The following is a 6,082-nucleotide window of genomic DNA, read 5'->3' as shown; positions in this document are numbered from 1 at the left end:
ACCTCTTAGCACTGACTAGAGAGGATGCTGTCTTTCCTTTCCAGAATTCCTATGAATATTTCCAGTTTTATGGCTTCATATTTTAGGGATAGGTGGGGCTCTTATCTAGGTAACACTGGCTTTTTTCATTGGGAGCAGTAGAATTGCAACTGTTCTTGTATTTATCTAAAAGGGCAGTGTCTTTTTTTCTGTTCTTGTTATGTTTGTCTTGCTATTGCTTTTGTTGTACCACAGTGTCATGAGATTAAAGAAGTCCATCACCTTGCTGTTTACTGTTATCCTAACACTGGTCTTGATATCTCTGAATGCCTTATAAACACTGTTTTCCTGGCATAGGACTGCTCCCAGAAAAATGGAACAATCATGCCATGGTTGAATACAGGTTTCAGTCCCTCAATTTCCATGAGCTGGCAAACAATAGCCCTTTGCAAATTGAGGTGCATAATTTAATTCAAAACATGTCTTCTGTAGAATTGACATGTGCTGTGTAAGTACTGCAGCTGATAATCGTTCGGAAGACAATTCTAGTGACTCTGTGTATGTGTGCATTAATGCTGTCACCATTCTACTGAATAGCGTCATTTTATGTGTGTAGTCCTATTGCTTTTAATTGAATAGGTTTATGAATGGGGAGGGAAAGATTAGCTTTTTTTTTCAGGAGAACTAAGATGGCAGCATCAAGCACATGCATTAAGCAATGGTGCTTCAGGGAGGAGCATTAGACCTTAATATTTCTGTTATTGCCACTGAGATAAGTATCTCAAGCTAAATTCTCAAAGGTTTGCAAAGGGTTTAACCACACATGCCATTCAAATCAAGGGGAGTCGCAGAGCTAAAACCCCATGTAATGTTTTGAGAATGTATCTCCTGGGTGTTAATTTCATCATCTAAAATATATAGCATAATGGATAGTTGCTGCATGAATACGAAGTTTTAAGTCCCTCTAGGGGCTCTGCTAACAGCACAAACCATGAGAGTGTATCTGAGTTGTTTATGAACAGAAGCAGAGTCCCAAGAGTGATACACAGCTATAAATTCACTCCAGTCTGTGCCTATCTATTGTTATTTGTAATAACAGAGAGAGCAGTTTTCCTCTAAAACGACTTCCTTTAAGAGCTTTAACTGAGGAGCTCTGCTTGAAAATCAGTCCTGGTCGCTGAGGAGCTTTGCTGGAGAAAAGACTCCATCTTCTCTATCAGTATTTGTGTATTTTATCACACTTTCATTTTGTGCTTAAGATAGTTATTTAGTCAATTCACGTGTCTGTGCCCTTTATTTGCAAATAACTTTAAGAACATGTTTTATTTACTGGACCTTATTTGATAATAGGTATTCTATTAAGCCGATTATATGTTTTGTTAAAATGTACTATTAACACAGGAGCTACAATGACATGCTTAAGAGACCTCTTTACACAATGAAAATGTTGTGTTGTGTGTTTTTTCACCAAGAAATAAGAGATGAAAAGCCTGATGATCTTTTGGAGGGTTCAGTTGCATCCTTTTCCTGACAGCAAACTCGGCTTAGGCCCAGTCAAAACAAAGGAATAACATAAGGGAGAGGACAAATTTGATTATTTGATTTTTAACCTTAGAATTTTCTACTGCAAATTTTGGACAAGAGTTTTTGTGAACACAGAATTTTGTATGAGATTGAATTTGTATTAATATGATCAAATGTTGCTGTAGCTGTCATGATATTGACCTAAATAGTAGCATATTATCACTTTAAGTTGTGTTATTGTTAGATATAAAAAAAAGATACTGTATTTATTCAGTGTGTGTGACAGTATGCATGCATGCCACTTAAATTCATAGCACTGGCTGACAGGTATAGCTGTGCAGGAAGGAAATGTGTGGTTTACCTGGGGGCTGTGGACAGGGAGTGGGCAACACTAACCAGCTTTGTGAAGTATCAGATTGAAAAGTTCGTAAAACAAGGACTCTTAGTAGCAAAGAAAGCTTATAGGACTCAGGACAACACTGGTATCTTGAGTCCCTCAGAGAACCAAACAGGACATTTTACACAATGCTTTTTTAGTTGGTTAGTAAAAGGCCCCAATCTTTGTTTTTATCCTGCACTGGTTTTGACTGCTACCTGGAAAAATTGACCACTTCTTGCATTTTACAGTATTGGGGGGGGAATTTATAGTCCTGATGGTATGTTTTACTTGTTGCATATACAACACTGGACACAATCTTGTCTAGCATAATTCTTCTGATAAAGCATTTGGATCACCAGCAATTGCTCTCTTGCTCTTTTTGTACCCTTTTTGTTTGCTTTTGCTTTGTAATGTCCGTTGTTTGAAAAGTTATTGAGCGGTACTTTACACACACTTTGAGTGTGTGAAGAGGTCTCTCCCCCAACAGTCAGAACTGGTACCTGTGAGATGGGAAGGACTGACTCAGAGTTTCATACCTTCGAGAAGTGTAACAGGTGAAGGATGCACCCTGAGGCTGAAGAAGGCTGGGGGGCTGTGTGCGACAGCTCTGCCTGCCAGAGGTCTGACAGCACCCACCCGCTCACTGCCCCTGCTGCATGGGGCTATTTTAGGTTATCAACCTGCAGAAGAAAATGGGGAGGGTAAATTCCCACAATACGCTTAATAAAATTAAAAATTTTAAACCAAGCATAAACAAACCCAAACCCCACCAAACCTGCAGCATTTTTTGAGATCATTATCTGGGATCGTACCGGGTTTTTTAACGAAGTATGGTCATTGAGGTCCTGTCATCAGTAGATATGAGGGGAGGCTTTAAATTCATTGTAGGTCTGCAGCAATAAGAAATGTGTGTTTTAGAATAAATATTATTGTGTTTGGACAATTTCATCAATACTAGAGTTTTTGGTAAAATGTATCTCTGCAGTAATTCTTGAAATTCATTTAAGTTACAATTCTGTGAAGTTACTTGTTATCAAAACCAACTTTCTGTTACTGTGAAGTTGCATAGTAGGAAGCAACCCATAAACACTTCTGTTCATGTTTTCTGGCAGTTGTTTTGAAAAATAACTGGAAAGGGTTCCATTACGTCCCTGTTATTTCTTAAAGAAATGTTATTCCATTGAAATAAGTGGGCCTAAAATATGATCTTTTTAAAAACTCATTTTGGACTGCTGTGTTTAGTTTGATGGAGAGAGATTTTCCTAAAGAGTTTTCTGTGATAGCACCACAGTTGAGTACATGATGTAGGTAGCAGCTTTTTTAAGTGGGTGACTTTATTGCACACACAGCAGTCCTTTTTCTTTTTTTTTTCTTCCTGTGAAGAACAGAGACTCAAAAAGTATAAAAACAGTAATTGAAAAGGGCAAGTTGGCATAATACACATTGCAGTCAAAAATACATGCAACGAAGTTCCATATCTCTTGAGATACTCAGACTCTGCAAAATCAGTAAAGTGAAAGATGTGGCAGGTTTTTTCTTTAGTTTTTGAAAATAGAATCCTCCTCTGCAAATTCGAAGTGCCTAAGCAACCAGGACAGGAGCTATTCTTTATGTCTTGGCTCGGTCTTGCCTAGGATCTTACTTGAAAAAATTTTAGTTATTCAAAGGAGGCAGCTCAGACCATTCCATCTCCAAAGATGCAGTCAGCAAAAAAAAAAAAAACCCATTCGAGTCAGCCGAAGTCTTCCCATTCACTTCAGTGCTTGTTAGACTGGGCTGCATGGCGCTTGGCATCTTGCCTTTATCAAACCCCAAAGGCAAGTAAATTTCATGCACTTGTAGAAATCACATAATCTTTAAAAGTTATACTTCTTTTCAGCTGTGCAGTATTTCTACATACTTGCAGCCTTAAGGCTCTGTTACTGTGTTCTTACCTGCTGGCTCTTGTAGAGGAAGCCTTGACGGGAGGCCACCACAGAATTTTTCAAATATGCATGTCTTGAGTATCTCCACCAGTGAAGTCCAGCTCCCTCATTCCTAGGAAACTTACTTTAAGTATTCTCTGAAAAAATAAATAATGTGACACTAGAAAACATCTGTGGGTAACAATATTATGTTACAATATGAAAACTAATCAAAGAGCAAAGTTATCCTTGGTTTTTTTCAGTAGCATGATGGTTGGATGAAAGCTGTGGATTTAACAAGAGAGTTAAGAGGGCTGCAGTCTCTCCTGATCCTGAAAGCAGCAGCGGGTGACAGGGCCTTCCCTGGCTTCGACCACCCAGCCCTGCAGCTGCCTGCAGGCACCTGAAAGTCCCAGGTCTGCGGCGTGGGTTAGGGAGGAAGCAGCACTTGCCCAAACGTGGGCCTGGGTTATTCAGTATGGAATGGAGTTTAGCAGTCATGCTCTGTACTTTTACATAACCATGAAAAGCAGTTTTGTGTTTCTTCTTTTTTTTTTTTTTAAAAAAAAAAAAAAAAGTCCTTCAGCGTCTTCAGGGCGTGAGGGAGGAAGTGGCTGCTCAGTTCCTATGAACTCCTGCAAAGTTTGGGAACTGGGCAAAGCAAGTAAGTTGGATCCTGGGGTTGATGACTGTAAGACCTGTGAAGCCAAAGCTGTGCAATTGATGTGTGACACTGAGAGTTTGTCTCTCAACCATTGCATTCAGATTTACTTCTCTTAATTTAGGCCATTAGCATAGTGAGAAAGGTTAAGCTGACTATTATGAATAGCAGATCTCAAGAACATGTGTTCCAAAGGCTATTTGAAACTCCACAAGATGTGGCTAAAAAGGAGCCAATTCATAAAATATTATTTGGTCTGTTTCCATGGGATTCTTGAAGTATTTCCCACTGATAACCAGTCTTTGTTTAAAGTTTCTAAGACAGTTTTCACTGTCTTGGAGTTCTTCCACACTCCTTTGTTCTCCCGTTTTTAAATAATCTCCTCCCCCCCCCCTCACTTTTTTATTTCTTTTTCTGGAAGGAAAACTAATTTTGAGGAGACAACAGGGGAGAGTTTGCATCTCAGCATACAGTGACTTCTGACCTTAAAAAACAACAACAAAAAAAACCCCAAACCCATGATTATTTTTAATTATGTTTTTTCAAATTTTGCTGGCTATTGCACGTTAACCTTTGTTTTGGACAAACAATTTACTGTTGAGTTGGTTAATGAAAGCTTCCAATAGTATTCAGTACAGCGACAGTACAGTGATTGGTGTGAAGCAGGAAATGAGATTGCATAGCAGAACTGAAAAGTGGCAAACATTTGCCAATATTCAGTCTTTTGGTTCATCAGATTTAGAAAAAATATTGTTCTGCTCTGCTGCTCATTTCTTTTATATGACACTAAAATATTAAAGAAGGTAAATAACTCTTCATGTTTTTTCTTTTGTCTTGGACAGACATAGTAGTGGATATCATTAATAATGTTAATAAAGCTAGAGTCTAGATGAATATATTAAAAAATTACAGAAGGGGGATTTTTGAGAAATATATCTAAGTATGGGAGCTCATTTCTGCAACAGGAACTTGTTCTGGAGGTAGTCTGAGGCATTTCTGTAATTTTGTAACTGGCTGACTAGAAAAGTTACATTTGAGGAAAAATCATAGGTTTTGTCCCACAGTATATAAATAACGACTCAGCATTCTGTGATCTCTGCAATATGATTTTTATCTCTACTTACAAAATCTTTTTAGTGTAAAGAAAGTGTCTAATGTGCAATTGTACTTTGCACATAAAATATTCAAAAAAAATTGCAGATCTAAAAATTATACTTTTTAAAGAACTCTTGCCTCTTTGTCTTGATTTTTACCAACGGTACACAGAAAGATTTACCCCAAATATGTTAGTTCCAGCTTAAGTGTTGACTATTAGGACTTAATGTTATTTACCCAGGAGATGTCTTGTGTGGTTGTCATCTGATACAAAGGCAGATAGTCGTTATAGTTAGAAATGGCTGCTTGCCATTCTGTTTAAAAGAACAACTTGTGCGTCTTTTTTAAAGGGCTTAAAATCCACATTGAACCAACCTCTAAGGCTGGCAGCATCAGTATAGAAAAGAGAAACCAAGTAGGTTTATTTAACAGTTTAATCTGCCTAAAATGTGTGTGTCCAATTGTCTAGCCTCTTGGAATGAAAATGTTCAGAGAACAGGTTCTGAATTCATTCTGACTTTATCATCGAGATTCTGCACA

This window comes from Charadrius vociferus, unplaced genomic scaffold (genome assembly GCF_000708025.1).
Source record: "Charadrius vociferus isolate BGI_N301 unplaced genomic scaffold, ASM70802v2 scaffold325, whole genome shotgun sequence".
Classification (NCBI taxonomy): Eukaryota; Metazoa; Chordata; class Aves; order Charadriiformes; family Charadriidae; genus Charadrius; species Charadrius vociferus.
This window is presented reverse-complemented; position numbering follows the sequence as displayed.